General features: G+C 40.3%; 1 long non-coding RNA gene across 9 annotated transcripts in view; it reads left to right on the top strand.

Moving 5' to 3' along the window:
• The first annotated feature begins 3,386 nt into the window (after nt 1–3,386).
• LOC125390391 (uncharacterized) overlaps nt 3,387–25,481 on the top strand; it is a 38,316-nt gene continuing 16,221 nt past the window's right edge. For 3 of the 9 annotated variants that reach the window (XR_007228710.3, XR_007228713.3, XR_007228709.3), the window contains exons 1-6: nt 3,387–3,514; nt 6,548–6,733; nt 14,271–14,354; nt 14,951–15,173; nt 15,852–15,994; nt 24,249–24,418. This is a non-coding gene — a long non-coding RNA (uncharacterized LOC125390391). Of the gene's footprint in view, nt 3,515–5,111; nt 5,315–6,547; nt 6,734–14,270; nt 14,355–14,950; nt 15,174–15,851; nt 15,995–24,248; nt 24,419–25,481 lie in introns of all 9 variants that reach the window. The other 6 variants (XR_007228711.3, XR_007228714.3, XR_007228717.3 and 3 more) reach the window with 6 other exon arrangements.

The raw sequence follows: 25,481 nt of genomic DNA, 5'->3' as shown, positions 1-25,481 counted from the left end.
TATATTAATTAAATCACTGCTTGGTCCATTAGCTCTAGCTTCTTATTGGCTAACTCTTCCATATTCATTCAATCCACTTCTATTAATCTGGGCATAACCATGAGGTCATGGCCTACCAGCAAAGTTTCAACACATCTTTCTCCAATGGCGGCTCCATGGCTTCTCTCTGACTCTGTCCTTCTTTCTCCCAGCATTCAGTTTAGTTTTCCCCACCTACCTAAGTTCTGCCCTATCAACAGGCCAAGGCAGTATCACCAATGGTTTTCACAGTATACTGAGGGGAATCTCACATCAGTGATACCAGAAAAAGCTACCAAAGGTGGCTTGGTCTTTTGTTTTGGTTGATGATATAGGGTCAGTCAAGAGGGAAATAATGAGGGTAAGGAGACAGAGGTGTAACCTTTGTGAGCAGTTCCTGTGGCTAATGGACCAGTGGTTATAAGACAGTGAGGGTATACTTCCACGGGAGATATTGGGACTGGACTTGGTCCGTGAAACCTGGGTAGTGGCAGAATTTCCAGGAACAAAGCCAGCCCTGTGGGCAATCAGAAACACGAGTCCGGAGTCAGACTGAAGCTCAGGTTTAAAGAGAAGGTGTTTCCTTCCAAACAAGTGGAGAAACAGTCACAGCCAGGCTGGAAGCTGCCATGTTACTGCAGTATCAGAAAAGAGGTTCCTGCTCCTGTTCTGTTTTATGAACTTAGCAACTACAAAATCCATGCTATGAATTGCTGTTTAAGCATCACTTTTCTTAAGAGGATTGTTCTGAAGAAAACATGCTGAAGTAGATATTTCAGTTCTGGCTATTGTCGTATTTTTATTGTTGTGACAACTTAACACAAGTTTAATGTCTTAGAGGCAGGCTGGTTTATTCTTTTGCAGTACTGGAAGTTAATAGTCCATATTTAACCCCAAACTCAGGGCTTAGGAAGTTTCAAGTCTTGCTTCTTCTTCCTTTCCTTCCTCTTCTCCCTTCTCATTCTCCTCCTCCTCTTCCTTAACTGTGGTCATTTTTTTACAAACAGAGCAACCACTAGGGTTGTAATAGAGTTTAAAGTCCTTCAAATCTACAGCTTCTTTGATCCTGCAAAAACAATCCTAAAGTGATATTGATGCTGACGTCGCTGTCATGAAAACTTACATCGCTTTTCCCTAGAGATTTCTGTTCAAAGAGTATGAATTATTGTGTTATTGCTCACTATTGAGCTGGGCTTGCTTAAACTTTTCAAACAAAGTTTGTGACTAGTTCTCCAGGGTCCTGTAGTTTTAGGCATAAGCATAGCGAAAGGGAATGCACAGTGCTGTGAATCAGGAATCAAATTTTAGAGAATTAGCCAAGCTACAGGCAATTTTGTTACTTTCGATGAACCTTTGCTGCCCTATTGGAAAACAAGAAAATTAGGAGCCATGGAGACCAATGATTAGATGGGAAAGATGACAGAAGTACCTGGCATGCTTGCCATCTAGAAGACACCCAAGAAAAGCTAATCCCAGTCATTTGGCTAGAGTTTTGCCTCACTTGTGTGGCAGGATCTGGGTTTGGCTCCCATCATCTACTTCCTCTCTTCACCCCCACTACCTTGTAGGTAAATAATAATAATAATAATAATAGAAAAAATGTTCCTCATTTGGCATTCGATTACCTTGTCAAACAGTGTTGATGTTCATAATATAAAATAATAACATATATAATGGTGATAAAAAATATCTCACAGTTATAATCTAAAGCTTGGATGGGCCACTTTCATAGCTATCATTGGACACATACATACCACAGGCAACAGGATGGTCACAGCCTCTAGCCCATTTTTACAGCACTTTATCTGGGATGCCCACATAGGTTATAAACTCAGTGATGAGGTGCCATTACCTTTTCATCTCTCTGATCTTTAGAGGTGTGTGTGTGTGTGTGTGTGTGTGTGTATGTGTGTGTGTGTGTGTGCATAATTGCTTCCCCCATACTACAGATCCATCTGCTTTAGAAAATGCACATGCATCAAATGCTTGTTAAAGATTTTACATTCTGAGTGATCAACTTCCATCATCTAAGTAGGAGGTAATCTGAGGTTTCTCTCATTGACAGAAAAGACTCACAAAACAAAGACAGAGAACCCCTTTACACAGTGAATACACTGAGTACCGTATCTGTGGACACAGATTTATGAATGTGGAAGTTGAGCCTTTAATTTATGGTGTATTATTTCAAATTAATTTAATGGGTGCCCATTTGATGCTGCTTCTTAAATTATTTTGACTAAAAACGTTAATCTAATTCCAGCCCATGACATTGGTGGGGTAATTTTACTTACTAAAGGCATCCTGGATAAATAACACTCAATGCCAAAAACTTGTCAGAAGGAATGTAAGTTCAGTGAATCATTAGTGGGGGCTAAGTATATTTGTAAGCTTTAAATTCAGAAAAACCATAGGAAGTTTTTGATACCTATTTGAGCTTATTTATAAAGATTAAAGGATTTCCTTAGATCCTAACCAGCTCTTGCTGGTGTTTCCTGTGAAAATATTCAATATAGCTTTTGGTATGTTATGTATGTTCTTATAGAGACATGGCTACCTATATGTTACTTTTATATGTGACCTAATATTCTTAATTATAGCAGACACTGGGTTAGTCTAGTGGGAGGTAGAGTGAAAGACTCTTCTCCTTCACATTTTCTTTCCAAATAATGGCATATATCTTGATTTGAATCATCCCATCCTTAAGTACTACAAAGTATAATTATCAACACTCCAGACAAAACCATCTGTGTTAGGATCCCTTATACCAATTCAGAAACCCTCTGATTTCTCTAATTACCCCCAAGATCCTTCTACAGTTCTTTGTGCTTCTGAGATCATAGACTCAATTTAATCTTGTGGGTTTTTAATTTTTTGTATGATATACTTTCTTTGTCAAAGGTTATTCAAATCCCATTCCTGATTTGTAGTGATAAATACAAAGTAATTATATAGGCAATTCTGTAGAAGAAGGTCATTAATTTGAACGTTTATTTACTTATGTATGAGACAAGCTCTGGTTGGCTTGGAACTCACAGAGTCCCCTCAGTCTTCCTCTGCCTCCTGCATGCGGGGGTAAAAAGCATGTGCCAAGCCTGGTCTAAACTTTAGTTTGAAGAAGTGAAATAATTTGTTTAGGCTCTTCAGATAATTTCTTCAAAATGGTTCTAAAGACTTCCACCTTTGAATGTCTGTGGTTTTTTGCTATTTTAATTAATTTTATCTTTAAGTATTTTGAGAATTGTATTTTACGTACTGTTCTTGACCCTTGATGTGCAGAAAAGACCGTCACAGCCCAGCTCTCTTTCCCCTTTGTTTGTAATGTGCTCAGCCTCACAGCTCAACCCCCTCTGCTTGATTCTTTATAAGAACTCCTCTTTACTTTGGAAACTCAAATATTTAACCAGGCTACAACTAAGTGCTGACTGCCCTTGAACAGTTTTGCTTGCTGCACGATAGGCACCTTTGATTTGCAAATTCAGATCTTCAGCTCAGGCAAGTAAGTACCTTTCTATTGTGTCCAATTTTTATTTTGATTTCTCATGCTTCTCTTTCCTGTCTGTGGTTCTGATCTGGGAGAGTGACTCTTTCTCTTCCCTGGAGCTGCCAATACAGTTTCTTTAGTAATCCTGATTTTCATTATTAATCACAGTGAAGTTTTAATTATAGTAATATTGGTTCCTTCATATTCCACTATCTGTCTAGTTCCCTTTATTTCCTGGCATAAGATGAAGATCTAATCCTTCTCCTCTGTCTCGGAGGCTGCCTTATTGAATTTTGTTATGAGAACAGAGCAGCTGCTATCAGAACTTTATTGCTGATTTAATATAGTAGTTTTTTCAAGTGGCTGCCCTTCCTCCAGTTCTTGATTACAGAGCTATCTACCTTTGATTTGCAGAATGCTGTAATAGATTCTGTGTGGTTTGTCTGTTTTTGATCATGAAGAGATTGATTGAAGCCTGTTATTAAGTTTGAAATGGGAGGGCAGGTTTTGTATGGTCTTAGATTCTAGCATCCTTCAAGTGGCCTAATGGTGTCACCTCAGTGTTTAGGCTGGACGGTTTAGCTGGCATAGGTTTTTAGGCTGTTTCAGTGAGGACGCTGCCTGTTTGGGGGATGGATAAGGATTCAGGGATGCAGAGAGAGCAGAGGAACCTCTTTCTCTGTGGTCTGTTTCTTCCCTTGTGCTTGGCGAAGCTGTAGAAGCAAGAGTGTCCTGACCGTTGAAACAGCTGTGTCCACATTTTGCTTCCCAGTTCCCAAGTCCCTGCCTGCTCTCACTGATATCGTGGAAGAGTACTCCTGTGTTCAGGAGGTGATAGTCACTCTGGAGTTTTCCTTTAATGGGTTGCACTGATATTTAACCTCCCTGAAGGAACTGCTCAGAAAATTGCCATCCCTTGGTGGAGAAATGGTCCCTAATGGGTAATTCTCCATTTCTTCTAGTAGGAAGGAAAAGAAATCCAATTCAACCCTTCCCTAATTTACAGGCTGTAGATGGATTCTGCCTGTTAATAAATACTTAACTAAAGTTAATTATTGTTGAATTGCCATCCTACAATTTAAAGTAGAATTACCCCACCCCCCACCACTGAGCAAAGCAATCATTGAAAGTTTGTGGAAATACAGCTTTTAAAATAAATGTTTTCCCAACCAACCTAACAATTTCAATCACGATATTACTTGAGAATCTGCTGTTCACTCTTCAGCAGCAGGTTCAGGTAGAACGCCCTCTTGGGACTCATTGTTCCAGGTCAGTGAGTCATAGTGACCTTCTCCTTCAAAGGCAAAGCTGCCTGGGAATATGTTGGGAAAGGGGGACCAGCACTCCCTTACACAGGCTGAGCAATTGTCAGTTCGTGACTTAAAATGCTCAGAGGAGTGAGTTTAGATTCTAGACACTTTCCGAGAAAATCTATTCTAGTTAGCTCATTACTTTGTACTGCTGAGATCACAACAGACTGCAGCCATGGGACTCTTCATCAAACCCCTAGATTCTGACCTTGTCCTTCAACTTATTTGGGTCCTTTTGAGAGTTATGCTTCCCAGATCAATGGAGTTCTTAACATCCCTGTTCTGTGTGTTCTGTGTTCCAGTGCTGGGGATTGAACTCAATATCTTGTGTATACTAGCTTCGACTGAGCATTCTACCACTGAGCTACAACCCCAAATCTGATTGTCTTAATTAATCTTTGAGTCACACTAGACTTGTATAAAAAAACAATGTATGCATGAGAATAGAAAAGAAAATAAAGACTCAACAGAGTATCTAAGGAACCAAGAAAGCACTGAAATTAAGGTAAACAACTATGCAGACTAATGGCAAAAAATAAAAGGTGAAATTGTCTGAAGAAGAAATCCAAGTGACCAATAAGCATCAAAGGGACACTTGGTCTCACTACTGTCCTAAGAAATGTAAATTAAAACAACCACATATGTTGCAACCATTAATTGGTAGAACACAGTTTGATCACATAAAGTACTGGCAGAGTCATCAGTAGCACAAACATGGTCTACAGCACTAATGTTGGTGTGTGACTACTATGTGTTGTGGGATAGCCTTTTTAGTACACTGCAGATGTGTTTCTGCCTAAGGCGCCTGCTGATTGGTTTAATAAAGAGTTGAATGACCAATAGACAAGCAGAAAAGAAGAAGTGGGACTTCTGGGCAGAGATAGGAATTGGGGAAGAATCTGAGGTGTGAGGGGAATTAAGCTAGCCGTCCATGGAGAAAGTTGGACACTCAGAATGGAGAAGAGGTAAAGAACGATGTGGAAGAATATAGATTAATATAAATTGGTTAATTTAAGATATACGAGCTAATTGGGAACAACCCTAAGCTGAGGTCAAGCCTTCATTATTAATAAGAACTTTCTGTGTCATTATTTGGGAGCAAGTGATATAAGAAAGTCTGAAAATAAAGACTGGCTACTGGTATGTGTTATGGAAAATTGGGAGTACACAAAGCTTGGGGTCCTTAATTGAATTTCTGGACTTCCATCCTAGTAAAAGCTTTTCAAACTTGTGCAACAGAATAACATGCCAAGGAGTTCTCTGTGCAATATTATCTTCAGTAAAAAGATCAGGCAATGGTTCAAAAGTTCACAAGTGAGAAAAAGGCACTAACTTGTGATGCATTGATGAAAATGGCATGCTGCAGGATACCAAAATTAAATGAATATTCTCACTTGGCAATGTGGACAGATCATTAATGAGATAAAAGATTAAAATTCAATGCTACTTATTGGATCTAGAAGTGGTACACACAGTAATACTGTACAAACATTATAAGTATATACAGCTTTGTAGATACATAGGCTGTCAAGAGTAGATCCGATATAGTTTCCATTTGGAGTAAGTGTTTGTGTTCTGAAATTAGAGAGAGATAAATGTTTCTAAGGGTATAATGAAAGGTATCAACTTCCTTATAGTGCTGGTGTCTATTTATTTAAATAAGGGATACTGAAGTATCCAGAAATACAGTTCATTGTGACTGACAGGCTCATCACTAACTGTTGTCCTTCCTTTGCAGATGTTAGAGTATTTTGTATTTCCTTTGTAATCATTAGGATATTATTTTCATCAAAAGTATATCAGACCTTTACGCATTGGGTCACTGGTCTCCTGTGACTAAACTCTGTGGATCCTGAGCTGAAAAGTGTGGAGAGTCTTCTGCTGTTCCTGTACCTGGGAGGCTATTTCACTAGCTCTTGGTTTGGTGAGACACACTGCTTCTGACCATGTTCTGCTTAGATGCACATGAATGCCAGAACTCTGAAAAAATGATATTGTGTGTGTGTGTGTGTGTGTGTGTGTGTGTGTGTAAGAGACAAAGAGAGACAGAAATAGAGACAGAGACAGACACAGAGAGACAGACAGACACAAGCAGGCCGGAAGAAACAGAGACAGATAGAGGCAATGGGTTTGGAGGGTAAAACTGTCACTGGTCTTCAGATTTATCATTTTTTAATATTTGAACATAAATGCTAGCATACTCCATAAGTACAAGCAACTCAAATGAAGTCTTTCTGAACTAGGCCACCACTCATGCTTCTTCTGCAGGGTTATCTGGTACGATCAGGGAAATATCATCCTCAAACAGCAGCTGCTGAGCTCCATGGTTCCAAAGAGAACTTGAGTGATAGATACGCATTGCCTGACTTCCCATCCAATAACCCTCCTTTCTCAATAGCTAATGAAGGAGCCTTAATGTTGGGAAAGGTAAAATCCAGGCAGGAAAAACTATGCTTCTTTGGACCTGGCCAGGGTTATGTGAAGGGTTTTGAAGTGTTCTGAAAGAAATTTCTCTCTTGCCTGAGGCTGGAGTGAGGGCTCAGAGTGAAGAAAATAGATGAGCAGGAAGGAGGAGAGACTATTTCTGAAGTGGGGCGGGGGTTAAAGGAAATGGCATATCAGCTTCTTTTACAAATTGGGAAAGAAACCATTTGTGAAATCAATGGATGCTTAGCAGAGCCCACCAGCCATAGCTCAAAAACATCATTTTTATTTCTTTCAGACACCATTATTGCCAAGGTGGCTAAGCCAGAGCCTAACTTTCTAGGCCAGTACACGATCCTGGGTAAAGACATCATGGTGGCTCCGATGCAAGGGGAGGAATGGCATTCATATTTCATAGGAAAACAAGCACTACTTTCAGCATCTAGACAGCCTAATATGCTCCTTATCTGGAACTTCAAACCCATCTCCAATCTGCTTGCAGAGACTAACAGGAAGAGTGGAAAGACATGAGCTATAATAACCTGCAGGGGTGGGTGCAGTCACGCCGGCTGTGGAGTAGGTAGGATGCTCAAAGTGCCAGTGCCGAGCTGGGAAGGCTGGTGGAGTTTCCCAATGAGTGGTAAAGCATAGCTCACAGAATATGTTTGTAGCCATGCGAAACAGTCCGGGGGAGCTGAAATAAGACCCCCTTTCATCCTCCAAGTTATTTAGTGTCAAGAATGTTTAAATAAGAACAAGATGGAGAGCTCCTCAGGGTGTCGGAGCCAGAACAGAGAAGCTTTTACCTGAGGCATGGTGGAACTGTTCAGGCAGCCGCATTCTTGTGGAAACGTCCCCAGCCAGAGAGGTTTGGCTCAGCAAGCGGTGGCTGCAGAGCTGGACTCCGAAGTCTCCTACCTTTTAACCAGGAATATCTCTTTATAGGTTCTTGGAAAATTTGGATCTGTGTGGTCTGGCCTGGATACAGTATTGCATCTTCCTGTCAATAGACATACTGGGCTCTCGTATTTTGCTTCTAAGCAATTCAAATAGACCCTAAAATATTTATGGAGACTTTCAGGGATCACATAAATAATAGCACACTTCCCCATCTAGTTTTCGACCTCACTGAGAAAGGTACTGATGGAAATGAGATGGCTAAAGATCAAAATCCGAGTTCTACCGATAAAGTTGCATTTAAAACAGCCTGGATTTGTAGCTGCCAATAGTTTTCTATCGGAATTAAGCCCACCAACCAAGTAGCAAAGGCAGAGGGAGGCAGCCATGACCCTCTTACAAGGAAAAACACTTAATATACAGCCTGGGCCAGTGATGTTCCTCCTGGGAGAAGGTCAAACCCATCACCCCGTTCCCCCTTCCATCTCAGCTGCTTGGGGAGGCAAAGTGAGAGGAAGATGAGAAAGGAACAGGAAGGCTGAGGTGCAAGTGCTTCTCCCACACTTTTCCTGTTTAGGGTAAGTTTCTATAGAAATATCAAGTGTTATATTATCTGTAGCTAATTTTCTCACTGCCCAGGACTTCATTTTAACCCACATCCTTGCACTGAGGTTAGTTAACCTAGATAGAAACACAGAGCTCAGAATTGTCAGGAGCGCTCAAAGCCTATTCTGGGTTATAGAGAAGAGTAGTTGAACCTCATCAATGCCAGCACAAGCCTCTTATTTACATAGGTAAATCAAGCGTCCCAGCAGGAATCACAGAAGCAGAACCAGCAGACACAGCTTTTGCTCAGTAAACCAGGCTTCCTTCAATAAACTCTGTCTATTTCAGTGTTGGGGTTTTACCAGTCAACGTTTTGGAGGGATGGTGGTGTGTCCCATGTGACAAGCGCTGGGTGAAGGATGAGGGCTATCTCATTTCATTCTTAGTCACAATGAGATTAATAGCACAGCTAGTTCCATTTAATAGATGAGAAAAATGATGTTTGAAGAAGGCTTGTTCAAGACCATTGAACTCTGACACAGACCTTAGGTGCAAAGTCAAGGCCATACAAGATCATTAGGAAAATCCTGCTGGATCCTTCAATGCTCCTTCAAGGGAATCAGGATTGCAGTTCCACATTAGGGAGTGAGACTGTACTCACAGACAGTAAATGATCTTACTCAAAGATTCCCTCTGATAGTAGCTTTGTTGAATACTTTTTAGAAAAAAAAGAAGACATCAATTAGTGATTTATTTTCATTAGCACACAGAGTTACACATATTAGGTGCTCAATAAATGGCATAATAGAGCTTATGGCTTCGACATTATTGGTAATGAACACCACACATTTGGCTGGTTCGTTAAGCACACTGGAGTTACATTCAGCAAGAGAGTTTCCTATTAAGAAGTTATTAACTGCATAGAGAGATAAAAGGACAGGCTGAATGCCAGAATGTGGGATATTTTTAATTACATGAAATCTATGAAATCAAAGACTGTATGAAGTATTTTGAGGTCCCTGTAATGAGCAATTAGTCCTCTTTAATTCTAATTCTACACAGGAAGTTTGAACCTTCAGATTTTACAGGTGGCAACTGTATAGAACATTTCTCTAAAAAAGATCACTGCAGTTTTAATAGTGAAAGGACATTTCCCGGAATGGTTGTTGTGTGGGTAGATGTCTACTGTGTAAACAAATGAGCTATATTGCTGTCTATGGAGTAGACATGAGATTCACACTGACTGTCTGACAGGTTAATCCTCACTTTCTGCCCACTTTCAGTAGATTTTAGAAGAATACCAAGATTTCCTGCAGATAATTTTGCAAAAGGAGGTGGAGACTTTGAACCGATGATTCTTGATGTATCACTCTTCTAGAGTGTCTTGGGAAAAATTCAGCAGAAACAGAAAATGATGTTGATACTCTGGACCCAGGCTGGGCCACTGGAAGGACTTTTGCTGGGACGGACAGAGTTAAATGCTTTAAAGTAAAGGCAAAAGTAAGCTTTGCCCTTTCTCCAAATCTCACAGCTCTATTTTCAAATGTTACCTTTTCCATCAGGGATTGACTGACCAGGAGCCTTCCTGCCAGTGAGAAAGGCCTCAGGGAGTCTCTGAGCCACCCAACGGGAGCCTGGCCTGAGGAAATTGCTCTTTGGTTTAAACCATCAAAAAAATTCAATTAATTTAGAATCAGGAATTTTTTTTGCATGAAATAATTTGTAGCTCTGATTAAGTGTTAGAAATGGATTTGTGTTCCTCAAGGAGACTGGGGCTATACAATGGTTGCCTCTTGGGTGAACTGACTCAAGAAAATGCCTGCTACTCACCCCCACCCCCATCTTCTTCGTCGCATCTCTTTTCTGCCTAAGCCCACAGTTTTACAAGCTCTGTATGTCTTGAGTTTCTGGAGTCTCATAGAAATCAGAAAAAAGCATCCCAGCCCTGGTAGTCTGACCTTTTCATCATTGGTTTCACATAGTACTTTCATTTCTTTGACAGGAGAGTAAACCAAATATGGTTAGTGGTCTACTGCTGTGAAGATACAGCATGACCTAAGCAACTCTTACAAAAGAAGCATTTAATTGGGGACATGCTTACAGTTTCCCAGGGTTAGTACATGATCACCAGGGCGGGAAGTATGGGAGTAGGGTGGTAGACAGGCAAGTGTGTTGCTGTAGCAGTAGCTGAGAGTTCACATCTTCTGATCTGCAAGTTGCAGGAGAGAGAGGGGGGGGATTGGGTCTGGTGTGGGCTTTAGAAACCTCAAAGCAGTGGCATGCCTTCTTCAACAAGACTACACCTCTTAATTATTTCCAAACAGTTCCACTAACTAAGGAATTGAGTATTCAAACATATGAGCCTATAGGAGACACTCTCATTTAAGATACCACATACAGCAATGTCTTTTTTTCAATTTGTAGCTTTGAGCTAGTCCCTGACACTATTGAATTCAGTGAACATCGAATGTCCAAATAAGCCACTAAAATAAGTGTAAAGTGGGCTACATTTGAAGGCAAGGATGTTTAGAGCTATTGTTGTATGAAAACACTAAAGTACAGTCTCAGTAGAGAAGAGGAGAGTAAGGAAGGAGAGTAAGGAAGGAGAGTAGGGAAGGAAAGTAAGGAAGGAGAGTAAGGAGAGAGGTGGAAAGGAAGATGTTGAGCCTGCTGTATGCCTCCAATATCACATCATTCTTATTAATTTTAAGACTTTTAGTATGTGTATGTGTGTGTGCTGGAGAGTTTTTACGTCAATTTGACACATCTGTAGTCTTCTGAGAAGAAGGAATCTCAATTGAGAAAAGTGCCTTTATAAGACTGGGTTTCAGGCAAGTCTAGAGGGCATTTTCTTAATTAGTGATTGATGGGAGAGGGCTCAGCCCATTGTAGGTGGAGTCACACCTAGGCTGTGGTGCTGGGTTCTATAGGAAAACAGGCTGAGCAAGCCAGTCAGCAGCTCCCCTCGATGACCTCTGCATCAGCTCTTGCTTCCAGGTTCCTACTCTGTTTGAGTTCCTATCCTGATTTCCTCTAGTAATGAACAGTGGAGGTGCAGGCCAAATTAAACCTTTTCTCCCCAAGTTGCTTTGATCACGTTATTTCATTGCAGCAATAGAAACCCTAACTAAAACGGTGTGCCTTTGCTGGTGGATATGTCATGAGTGGCAATGGGTTCCATGAGTACCCATGGAAGCCTGAGGTGTTGCACTCCCTGGCGTTAGAGTTACAGACAGTCATGAGAAGACTAATGTAGATGCTAGGAACTGAACTTGGATCCTCTTGAAGAGCATCAAGTGCTCTTAACTACCAAGCCATCTCTCCAACCCAATGACCATTCTTAAAATAGATGAATAATAAAGTTCTAGCCTTTGAATACTCAACAGCAAACCACCATTAAGGTTTTCTGGTTCTGCTGAGATCAGAAGCCATTCTATGAAGGGCAAAATCATCAGTCTGTATAAAGTAGATTAAGCTAATCATGATTTCTTGACCTCTTGACCATAATGTCAATTCATTCCAACTTATGCTTTGGTGAAAATGATATCTCTCTTTTGGGGTTAATTCTGGGAAAGATCTTGCTGGTGTGGTCACTGATTAAAGTATAGTCCCTTCACTTAGAAAGCTGAATCTGTTACAGTGGGTTGGAGAGGTGAGAATCTGGGTAACAAATGGGAAGGCTAGGGGAAAACCTATCACTAGTGTTCAGATAGCTGATATGCTGCTAGTGGACCAACTGTTATTTACCCAGCATTTTGCGAGCAATCCATTCCCAGTCTCTTCGATGATAAATAATGAGCCTCATATCCTATTAACTACACACTATTCCAAAAATCGTCTTTAAATTTATTTCATATTGTGTTATTACAATAATCCCTCTTTGGTAGTAAAACTATGCCTAAAAAGAAATAAATTAATGAAACAAATCTTTTGAACCAAATTCTGGTGCTACAGAATGAGTTCATGCATCATTATGGAGACCTGGGACACAGCCTCAGCTCTGCCATAAACCACTACACGACTCAACCTTTTCCAGTAATAGAGAACTAATAATGCACGTGACATGACGAATGTATTTGAAAAGGGAGGAGGCAACCCAGCAAGAAGAGGAGAAAGTTACCAGAGTAGTGTTGGGGAGGCTCCATCTGCCTGTTCATCAAAGCACACATTTTCCATCGTGACACGTAGCTGGGCAGAACCTCCAGCTTCTCTCGGCGAGTGAGGCATGGCACTGAGTCTAAACCAGGAGAATGCAGACAGAACTGAGCTCACCAGATGCTTTCTCCTCTTTCAGCCTCCTCAAGCCCCACTTCCTTCTTTATTAGAGAGATGCTGAGACCATGGTAACATGGAAAGCATCTAATGATGGCAGGACCCATTGAGATTAGGTCAATGAATAATGGTATGGAATACTTGCAAAAACTTACATCTCTGAAGATACAACCACAAAAATGTTTCTATTTGTATAAAGATACCAAAATTCCCAAGCTAATGTCATCTTCTCTATTTTATGTATCTTCTATTTCTGTATTTTATGTGTCTTTGGCGAGAGCGGGGTTCAGTCTTTATATGCCGATGGCCTTGTTGTGTATACTCAACTTTCCCACATTCCACTCTCCCATGAAAGGAAACTTAGAAAAGTACAGAGAAAGTAGATGCTAAGGAGGATCTCACTAGCTAAGGATGGACATTCCTAACACTCTGGTAGATTGCCTTTCACACTTTGTTTTTAGATAGCAAACAAACAAACGAGCAAACAAAAAGACTATACTTCAGCATTTTTATACAGTCCTTACTCCAAACCTCCCTGACTTCAAATGGAGCCAATTTAATAGGTTTTATTTGGTGACTTACTGAATGCTTGCATGTCAGAGACTAGCCCAGAGCTAGGGATAAAGATAAGTGTGACAAAATTCCTGTTCTCAAGGGATCTATATCTTCATAGAAGAGACAGGTACCTAAGCAGGTAATGAAAAAAATTCAATGAAGTGATAGAGAAAGGAGCTAAGAAAACAGAAACACATTTAAAATTAACACCAACATGTTTACTATAGATACTAGAATTTTTTCTACTTACCTCACAGATATAATCTCATTTAATATCCATATCATTCCTACTTGATGTATACCACAGTCACTCAGGGCTAAAGATGAGGAAAGCAAAGCACAAAGACCTTAAACAGCCTGTTCCCCCCTTTTCTGGGGGACACAAGTTACTCAATAAATGAGACTGTGTGTGTGTGTGTTGTATTGTGTGTTGTGGTATACATGTGTGTGCTATAGTATGTGAGTATGTGTGGTGTATGTGTGTATGCATGCGTGTAGTATGGTTTGTGTATGTGTGTGTGGTTTAAGTGTATATGTTATATGTATGCATATGAGTGTTGAAGTGTGTGGTTCAGAGTTGGAAATGTTAAAGACCTAGTGAAGGGAAGAGGAAGAGTGAGACTGAGAAAGTAGAGGGACACATGGGAAGTGACACACAGCCCAGACCTTTGGATTCTGATCCTGAGTGCTAGAACATGAATGGAGCATGTGTTCAGACTCTCGGGAAATCAGAAGTGAGACCCATGCTCTAAAATAGGCCCTCTCAGCTTTCAGGTTATGCATAGAGATGGATGGAAATGACAGAGACAAGAGAAGACAATCTACTTCTTTCACAATAATGACAGCTCAAGGTATTGTCACATCCAGAGGGGACACAAAGTCCACTGGGTGTAAAATTAAGCAAAAAACACAGTGCCTTTGGCATTTTCACGAGAGAATTTGGGGAAGTGTTGGCATTTGGATTGGGGTGAGTTTTCAACACAGAGACATGAACAAGGCCTCAAATTCTCACTTTAGACAGCTCTAAGGTGGCCTCTTGACCCTTTGATCTTCATCTAGATGGCAGCACATGTTCATCAAGATGCAGAAACCAAACTTCTGCAAGTGTTACACCACAGGCTCATGTGTTGGCCAAAGCAAGTTTGCAGTGTGGTGAAAAGTCTCTAGGAAGTGTGAGCCTCGAGGCAACATGTTTCTTCTCATCCCCAAACTGCCCCCATTTCCATCATGCCTTTCTTGCTCAGCTCCAAGCCCTCCCCGACAGGAGGGTTCTCCCACTTGCTCAATGTTCTGGTCACTTCTGAGGTCACTATGTCAGGATTTGTTTCATTTCCACCCCAGAAATCCTGCTGTAGCATCCCGAGATCATTATTCTTATCCCCTACCCCTGGCTTCAGGGCTGTGTGAGATCACATGACAAAACATTACCTTCTACCTGCAATTTCAGTTTAGGCTCTTGACCTGGGATCTCTTTGATCTGTGTAAGCCCAGTGTTGCAACAGTGATCTGTGAGAGTGGAGGAGGGACACATGAGGAGTGTGGTGACAGAAGAGATGGTCAAAGTGCCGCATCTTGAAGAGGACTGAGCCTGTCATTACTGTCATTGATAATGGAGGAAAGTGCCTTAAGCCCAAGAAGTGCAGACCATCTTTATAAGTGGGGAAAGAGAAGTAAGTCGATTCCTACCTACACCCTTTAAGAATGGGATGCAGCTCTGCCCACATCTTAGATCTAGCTGAATGGAATTGTGTCAGCCTTTGATCTCTAGAGCTGGGAGATAATAATTTGATGTGTTTCTTTTTAGACCCCTGTAGTCCACATTATAGCATAAATAGAAATGGGATACAACACCACAGACAACCTTTTGTCTTATAGGACAAGCACTTCAGAGTACCTAGCTCATCTAGGTACATTAGGTATAGTCCTCTTCCTGTCTTGCTTTGGACACATAACCACAATGACTCCTACTTTCAACTCAGATTTTCAAGACTGTGGGGTACCTGTTGTTGGGGATACCATGTTCCCATAGACCAGCAGTTCTCAACCTGAGGATCTTGACCCCTTTGGGGGGTCAAATGACCCATTCACAGGAGTTCCATATCTTGCATATCAGATATTTATGTTATGATTCATAAAAGTAACAATATTATTGCTATGAAATAGTACTGAAAAATTTCAATGTTGGGGGGTTACCACAACCTGAGGAAGTATATTAAAGGGTTGCAGCATTAGGAAGGTTGAGAATCATTGCTATAGACGATGGAATGAGGCCCATTGATTTAGGATGTCATTCCATCCAGTGCAGCAGCAACCAAAGGGTAATGTGTCACCTTTCTGCTTTTTGTCAGAGCACTGCCCACGCCCACCACCTTCTCGTGACTATCCCAGTCTTCCTCCACTACTTTTGAAGATGCCTGTTTCCATGTTTTGCCATTTGTGACAGATCTTGACTTGAAATCAAGTCTTGCATCTGCAGAACATTCAACAGTCAGTAAGTATCTACTGAATGTCAGGGTGTAGGCAAACTCTGAGAAGCCATAGTCACTCAATTAAGAGGGCTCAATAGGAACCTGGGAAGTCAGCTCGGGATCCGCACTTAAGCAGTGATGGCCCATATCCCCTGTCGCATCCCAGTTGAGGAAGACATGAGACTCCAGGTTCAGTTCAAGATTTGTTAAACAGAGCCACCTGGTAACACGTCGTATGCTGTGCCATGTCCGTCCTGGTGTAACGTGTCCCACCGTGTGGGATGCTTGAGATGCTGGTAGACGAAGCGGTTTAAAGTGGTCCACAGAGAGTGTCCGATAAAATTGATTCCAATTGTCGAGTGTGAGGTGATTTCCTTTAGAATTCTCTCACGGTTCCCTTGTGCATCAAGGTTAAAGTCTCTGTCCCATTATGCCAATGGCACTTTCTAATCTGAGATAGTCTGTTTTATCATAGGAAAGGCAGGTCTCAATTAGGCAACAGGATACTTTTGAAAGATTTGTGGATGGATAATTAACATGATACAATATTAAAAGTGCATCATTCGAAGTTTTGACATGTCTCTATATCCATAGAACCATCGCCATAGTCACCCTTTAAATTTGTTCGTGATTTCTTTCCACTCCTGGTTCCACCTCATCCCCAGGCAATGGCTGACCTTTCTGCTGTTACAGATGAAGTTGTATCTTTGAGAGGTTTATGACAATGGGATAACATAATGTCTCCCCTGTCGGGGGCAGAGACCTGGCTACAGGATAATAAGTTCTTTGTTTTAAGAACACCAATATTGATTTAGTAGCCCCTTGTAGGATGTACTATAATTTATGTATCCATTAACTTGTAGATATACATTTGGTTCCCCACACACAAGTATTTGATTGCCAAAAGTAAAGAATGTAGGCACACTCCCATTCAAATCTCTGTGAATGTCCGGGAGTGGAATGACTTAACCAGACATCGAATGCATATTCAACTTAGGAAATCATAAACAGGGGTAGGTTTCACATAAAGTTTCTAGCTGATTTTCAAAGTGAAGGTACCACTTTATGATAATTCCCAGGGCATATATGGGTGCTGCCTTCTGTAGTCAATCTGTTTAAATTAATCCACCCTGGTGCATCATGCAGAAATCTTATCTTGTTAAATTCTAAGTTTATAATGAGGACCGACTTCGTGTTAATTTTTGCATATTGTGTGATATGTGGATTAAAGTGTGGATCGTTTTGCATTTACCTACAATTGCCTCAGCATGATTCAGTGACTAAGTGTGGCTTCCTTACTGAATCAGCTCTATTCCTTTGTTAGGAATCCACTGCCCACGTGAATATGGGTCTGGTCTGCATTCTGTTCTGTTCCTGGGATCTGTGTCTGCTATGCCTGCCGCACACTCTCTCGGTTTCCACAGCCCAGCACTATGGCTTCAGAACATCTTCATCTCCAACTTTGTTGCTGCTGCTCTGGCGTTTCTAGACACCATTTCATTTTCCTATAAACTATAGAGCCAGGTTGTCAGTCCATGGTAAGACAGGATAGGGTTTGTTTAAACTGCTTTGAATCTATAAATCAATTTGGAGAAGTGATTTCCTAATAACATTGAGCCTATTGAACCAGATAGATCTCCCTCCTCTTGTCCAGCTAGTTTTTCACTGCTCCCAAGGAACTCTATTTGCATACCATTAACAAATGTGATTGTGATTATTTATCCCTATATTTTAAAGATTTTTGATTCTAATATTCATGGAAGTTTTTAGAATTTAGAGTACAACTTTGACTAATGGGTATATAAAGGAAATTTGCTTTACAAATTGGCCTTTAAACTTTGTTATCTTTTGTATTAGTTACTTGCTTGTTGCTGTATTAAAGACGATGACCAAAAGCAACGTGGGGAAGAAAGTGTTTATTTCATCTTATACTTCAGGATCACAGTCTGTCACTGGAGGCAGAAACTGAAACAAGTTTCAGAGAGAAATGCTACTTACTAGCTTGTTCCTCATGGCTTGCTACGCCTTATTTCTTATAGAAACCAGAACAACCTACCCAGAGGTGGTATTGCCTGGTTTGGACCCTCCCAATCAATCCTTAGTCAAGAAAATTCCTAATGGACTTGCCTATAGGTTAGTCTTACAGGGGCATTTTCTCAGTTGAGAGTTCTACAGGGAATCTGTACATGCGTGAGCACGTATATGTGTGTTCATCTTATTTGGGGGGACAGGGGTTCTCAGTAAACTTGAGGCTCACTGTTTTGGCAAGGCTAGCTGGTGAGTGAACTTCCATGATCCTCCTGTCTCTACCTCCCAGCATCAGAGTTATAGGTGTACATCACTGCTCCCAGCCTTTATGTGGATGCTGAAGACTGAACTCTGGTTCATACTTGTGCAGTTCTGACTTTACCCACTAAGCAGTGTTCCCAGACCCCAGCATAGCATTGCTTGCTATTAAAGACAGTTCTATTTCTTTTTATTCTAGATGTTTCCCTTCTTGTCAGTTATAACCAGCAGGGCTCTGCTGCATAAAGGTGGGAAGAGCAGACATCCTTTCTTGTCCTTGATATCAGTGGGAAGTATTATATGCTCATCGTTAAGCTGAATGTCATATTTAATTTTGGGGTATACGTTATTGCATGGGGAAGCTTTTTATACTCATTATTTGAACAATTATCAGATATATAAACATCTAGGATTTTCAATATGCTTCTGATAAATTGAACCTTTTAAATTCCAAATGATAATATCTATTTTATCTCTAATAATTTATTTTTCTCTAATATCTATTGTCTATCTTAGTATATCTGCATGGTGGTTTGAATAGGTATGGCCCCCCATAGAATTGTATGTTTGAATGCTTGACCTATAGAGAGCATCACTATTAAGAGGTGTGGCCTTATGGGAGGAGGTTTGGCCTTGTTGAAGGAAGTATGTTACTTCCTATGCTCAACTTACTCCTTACTGTTAGCCTACTATTGACTAAGGTTAATAAAACCTGTCTTTTTTACTTTTATCTTATTTGGTTCCTTGAGGAAATGTGGATTATATTTAGATCACTTAATGTTGCCTTTTGACCAATATTGAGCCAGCACCATGTCTGCCTGCATGTTGGTATGATGATAACAGACTAAACCACTGAACTATAAACTGCCTCTTCAATTAAATGTTTTACTTTATAAGGGTTGCCATGGTCATGAGATTTTTTCACAGCAACAGAAAGGCTAACTAAGATAGTAGGTGGTACCAGGGCCTGGGGTATTGCTGTGATAGGCCTGACCATGTTTTGGGGACTTTGGCTTAGGAAAGCAGTGGAATGCTTTAAGTACTGCTTAATGGGCCTTACTACGAAGAACATGGAAGACAGTGGTGCTGAGGATGATTTGAACTGTGGATGCTGGGCTCAGGAGGTTTCTGAGAAAAATTTTAGTATGTTGTCTAGAGATTGTTCTTGTGGTATTTTGGTAAAGAATGTGGCTACGTTTTGGCCCTTTTCCAAAGAGTCTGCCTGAAACTAAAGTAAAGAGATTTGGATCAATTTCATTGGCAGAGGAAATCCCAAAACAGCCTAGCATAGACTCTGTTGTATGGTGTTTAGTGTTAACTCTAATGAAGAGTCACAATGAAAAGAGCAGGATGTGAAAGGAAAACTACAAAATGTACAATTTGAGGAGAAAAGGAGCACCAGGAAGTGAAATGGAGCTAAGTCCTATGTTCAAGGAGATGAACAGATTATAGAATGGAATGTTTGATTTCATAGGATATAGTGACATGGAAAGACTTTGTGTCTGGCTTTAAGTGAAATGTATAGTAAAGCCTTTGGATTAAATGTTTCAGAAAAGACTTTGCTATGTTTGGGTTAATCAATAGAGGATGAGAAATTGTTTTCAGACTGTTTAGGTCTTAAAGAAATGTCTCCCTGGAGCATCTGCACCTGGTGCTGTGTGAGAGCTTGCAGCTACTGTGACCTTGGTCCTAAGACACGCCTGGCAAACCTGCAGCTCCTGAGATTTGTGTGGGTTGTCTGCTCTCATAGGCAGCAAGAGTTAGACTTTGGTAGTTGAAACCTTTCCCACCCCTATTAATCTTGTACATATTTCAGTAAAGTAACTGGAGTGAGTTACCTGGGTGTCAGTCTTTTCCAAGAAGTCTGAACCCCTCCTCTCCTTCAGAAAATGAAGGCTTAGCATCATGGTGAGTTTCTCTGTCTACTATGGCACCTATAACTGACAACAAACAATAACAGGGATTTCAGTTAAGAGATTTCATGAATCTCAGAAGAGACTGAACTTTTAAACATTGCTGAGATTGTGATAGATTATGGGACCTTTTGAAGTTGCTAAACTAAATGCATTTTGCATTATGTTATGATTCTACACCTATGGTGGCCAGGGAGTGTTGTTTGAATAAGTATGCCACCCGCCCCTCCCAGAATCATGTGTTTTTATGCTTGACCTATAGGGAGGGGCACTATTAGGAGATGTGTCCTTGTGGGAGTAGGTGTGGCTTTATTGAAAGAAGCATGCCATTGTGGGAGCAGGCTTTGAGGTCTCATATTCTCAACCTATTTTCAGTGTGGAACACAGTTTACTTCCTGTTGCCTGAGTATCAAGATGTAAAACCCTTAGCTCCTTCTCCAGCACCAAGTCTGCCTATGTACTGCCTTGCTTCCTGCCATGATAATAGTGGACTAAACCTCTGAAACTGTAAGCCAGCCCCAATTAAATGTTTTCCTTTATAAGAGTTGCCATGATCATGGTATCTCTTCACAGCAACGGAAACCCTAACTTCCCTTAAGTTAAGACAAACTGTTGGCCTACTATTGATTAAGGTTAACAAAACCAATCTTTTTGCTTTCAACTTATTTGTTTGAGGAAATGTAGGTTATGTTTAGACCATTTACGTTTATTAAAATGATTGGTACAGTTATGTTTAAATCCATTATCTTGTTTATTTTGCATTCATCTTATCTCTTCCTTTTCCCACTTATTTTCTCTGTTCTCTCCCAATAATTTTCTTACCATTCTATTTATTTCCTTTTTGAATTATTAGTAATATATTTTTGATGTTGCTGTTTTATTATTCGATTTGTGATTTATAACATACCCTGTTAACTTTTCATGCTCTTCTGTGAGTACCATTATTCTACATGGCAGATAATACAATAACATTGCAATATTACAATTTTGCTCTTCTTTTCTTACTCTATTACGGTTGCCTTCACTTTTACATATTTAGTGAACCTAACCTGATATTATTTTATGATTTATATTTAAATAGTCAGTTATGTGTCAGACAAAGCTACATAATAAGAAAACTTCTACTTCTTTTTCCTTTGTATCTAGCACTCAAATAGTTTTCGTTCTTTGAGGGTAAGAACATTTCTACTTAGTGCTCTTCTTTTCCCTGAAGGGTCCTCAGAATATTTCTCCTAGAGAATTCTGTTGCTGATGAATCGCTCAGGTGGAAGCATCTGTACACTCCTTTATGTCTGGGAGTCATTTTTGTGTGGTTCTGGTTTCCAGGCTACAACACTTCAGCGTTTTAAAGATGCTATGCTTCTGTCCTCCTGTTTGTGGATTCCTCCAAGAAAGTGTCCTGTTTCTCCCTAAAACTTTAAAGATTTTCTTTTTGTCAATTTGATTATGATATGCCCTGATCTAGTTTCAACTTCATTTCTTAGATTTGGGATTTTATAAAGTAAAATTTGTGATGTGCACTTTCAATTGCTTTTTAAGTTAGCATGTTCAATGATGGATTTTATGACATTTTCAGAAATATATGTTGCTGAATTTTATTCTTATTTATTAAAATTTATTTAATATTTTTATGTTATCTCTCTTTTCCATTTTCTCTCAGAGACTTCAAATGAATATATTATTAGGCTTTGTGAAGCTGTCCCAGCGTTTCATGCCTTTCTGGTTTCAAAACCCTTTCCTACACTAGCTCCTTGTTGCTTCTATTTCTGTATTCAGGGTCATAAAATGTTTCATATGCAACTTCAAAACTGTTATTCATCCATCAGCATGTTCTCCTCAATCACTGTGGTCATCTGATCTATGATTTCAGTCATATACATATCTTCTTGGCCTCTAATATTTGGAAAATAAGGACATATGGTAGATATAACTTTTAGTGTTCTACCTGCTATTTATAGAATATAGGTCAGTTCTGAATTGATTACTTACTGCTTTTGTCTGAATATAAGGTAAGTATTTTATTTTTCTTTTTATGTTTAGTAATTTTTGTATTCGAGACATTTTAAATCTTACTTTGTTGGGTTGATACTTTTGTGCTTGTGTAAACATTTCTGGACTTTGTTCAGGGTCACAGTGACCTGAAAACAGCCTGACAGCTTGGGGTTTGTTGTTGTGTGTCCCTAAGTTTTATGAGGCAGCAACCTACGCTGGGGTTGTTATTCACAACTTCCAAAGCAAGGTCTGGTTAAGACAAATTGACAAAATAACTCATGAATCTTGCAATTTTTTTATCTAGTTGCTAGAAACAGGCACTCTATCCGGCCTGTGTGCAGCCTGAATATAAGTTTCTCTAACCCTTTTGTGTGATCTAATTCTCCATTCTTAGAGATTTTTTCACATACATGTGGTGAATAGTCATTACCTTTCTGAATACTTGGTGGGGGAACATCAGCATATATTTTGGGTACTCATCCTTTTCCATACTCATCACTGGTTGTCTATTCTATGAATTATAGCCCCCTTGCTGTCTCTGGACTCAAGATCATTTCCTATGGTCTGGAAATCCTATGGGCCTGATCTAAATTCTTTGTCCTATGTCACTAATACGACAGTTAAGCTCAAATCCATTAGGTTTTTTGCTTGTTTGTTTGGGGGATGCTTTTAAGGATCACAATTTTTTTTTTTTTGATTTCTCAAGATGATCAGATTTCATGACTCTTACCAGTATAAAAGAGGAGGGAAGTCATGCAGATTAGTGCAAGAGTACTTGCCCAACATGTTTGTAGGGGCCCTGTTCTTGTTTCGGGGAGATGGAGGGAGAGACAAGACAAGAAATTTTGCATGAATAACTTTTGAAACAATGCCCAGTGTTTTCTGATGGCATTTGCTCTACTACCGTCTCACAATGTGGGTGGTTTTGTGTTTTGCCACCAGGAGAGAGCACAAAACATACCAAATGAAAAGTTGATTTTCTTGATTTTCTTTGGAAAAGTCTTGGTAAAGGTGGAAAAGAATATAGATCATCACCCCACTGCTTCTTCCATGACTCCGTGTCTATATTAAATTAATAAACCATTTCTAGTTGTTAACAGTTTGGTGACTCCAGTCTCTTCAAGGAATAGAACCAAATCTGAATTATATTTATGAGGTTGATAAGTAAGTCCTTGTAAAGTTTGATTTTGAGCTTTAACCATAGGTATATGACACCAGCTAACAATTTTGACTTCTTTCTCTCCCCTTTCAGACATTATTATAAAGCAAACTAGTCCATAGATTGTCTTGGTCATCATTGCATTGCAGAAGTGAATTAAAGGCCTGGCGCATATCAGGTGTTTCATGAGTATTTCTAGAAGAAAAAAAGGAAGGAAAGGATGAGAAAGAATAATGGAAGAATACAGTCCAGGGGTAGTTGAGCCTTTCAAACAGGATATGCGCTTCAGAGCATAGATCGGATCTATTACTGATTACTGTACTTCTTGCCTGACCCGTGGTATTTGCTTAATGCGTCTTTGTTTGTTGAGTGCATGCATCAGAGACAATGCACACAGCCCTGGCATCTTCTGTCTAGTGAGAATGGCAGTGACATATTTACATATGATTATAACTACTGCAATGAGAGACAAAGGAAAAGACCAGAACATGGGGTGAAATCAAACAAATCCTCAGTAGTAAGTTGGGATTTCTCTGGCAAGTGAAAAGGCCTGAATGGTGAGGAGCAGTTGCCTAGGAGATCAGTGGGGAAACTGAGAGGCAGCGCTTACCTCTTCCACAAGGTCCTCTGGATTTGTAATTCTTAGTTATAGAGAGTGCATAAAAGTCAAATCGACTAATCCAATATTAGGTGTTTATAAATCTTCTCCCGTTGGAGGGACCACCATCACTGTATGACTTAGTCAAACTCTCCCTACATTGCAGGGAGTCACAAGATGCAGAAGAAAAAGTCAGGTCATGATCGAACTAGTTAAAGAAAAATATTTCTGGAGCATTTTGGGAGACAAAACTAAGTCAGGTTTCCACTCAGCAACTAGGAGCTGTCCTATGACCTCCCGAACTAGAACTGTCCATGTTTATCTCACAGAACATGGGTCTTTCTTAAGAAGAAGATTCAAAGAAGTATGGAGAACCCAGCCCCACCTCAGAGGAACAGGACAAAGCTACGCCTGTCCAAGGAAGGCTAGCAAGGTGGGGAGATACAGATACTGCAAGACGGCGCCATCTTCAGCACTCTGAGTTTTAACGACAACACAAGTAGGTTCCCATCTGTGTCCACGCTCACTGCTTCCCTTCTTCCACTTTTATCCTGCCCCACGCACTCTTGCTAAACATCCCACGGCGATTTCAATTTCCTTTCTGCTTCTCAAGCAGTCCAGCTCCTGCCTGCTTGAGCTTTGGTGTGCTCTTTCAAGAACACCATAGAAAAGATTTCTTTCTAGTCTTACGTGCAGAGCCAGTGGCTGCCCAATCAGAAAGGCTTTCCGAAAACTCACGGACATTGTTATTTTTAATTATTTATTTTTGGTATTATTTATTTATTTATTATTATTAAAAATTTCCACCTCCTCCCCTCCTTACATTTTCTCTCCCCCCCCCCCAGTTCAAAGAGCAGTCAGGGTTCCCTGCCCTGTGGGAAGTCCAAGGTCCTTCCCCCTCCATCCAAGTCTAGGAAGGTGAGCATCCAAACAGACCAGGCTCCCACAAAGCCAGACCATGCAGTAGAATCAGAACCCAGTGCCATTGTCCTTGGCTTCTCAGTCAGCCCTCATTGTTAGTCACATTCAGAGAGTCCGGTTTGATCACATGCTCCATCAGTCCCAGTCCAGCTGGCCTTGGTGAGCTCCCATTAGATCAGCCCCACTGTCTCGCGGTCCTGACTTCCTTGCTCATGTTCTTCCTCCTTCTGCTCCTCATTTGGACCTTGAGAGCTCAGTCCAGTGCTCCACTGTGGGTCTCTGTCTCTATCTCCATCCATCGCCAGATGAAGGTTCTATGGTGATATGCAAGATATTCATCAGTGTGGCTATAGAGACATTGTTATTTTTACTACATTTTTTCTCAGCTCCTTATCCAGAATGCAAGCCTAACAAGGGCCAGGGTGTTGTTTATGCTATTCTCAACTGTAGCCTTAGCACTACCAATAAATAATACTTTACATATAGCAAGTATTTGGCAAATACTTTTAAATACATGAGCTAGAATCAGACACTATGTTAGGGTGCAGTCAGTGGGTTAATATGCCCATTAGTTCTAAGCGGCTCCTTAATTTTAGAACAAAATAGAGGAGCTTCATGGTTTTCTATCAAACTTAGGAAAA

Source organism: Myodes glareolus, chromosome 13 (genome assembly GCF_982192425.1).
Source record: "Myodes glareolus chromosome 13, mMyoGla1.1, whole genome shotgun sequence".
NCBI classification, from domain to species: domain Eukaryota; kingdom Metazoa; phylum Chordata; class Mammalia; order Rodentia; family Cricetidae; genus Myodes; species Myodes glareolus.
The sequence above is the reverse complement of the archived record's forward strand: the minus strand, read 5'-3'. Positions and strand labels throughout refer to the sequence as shown.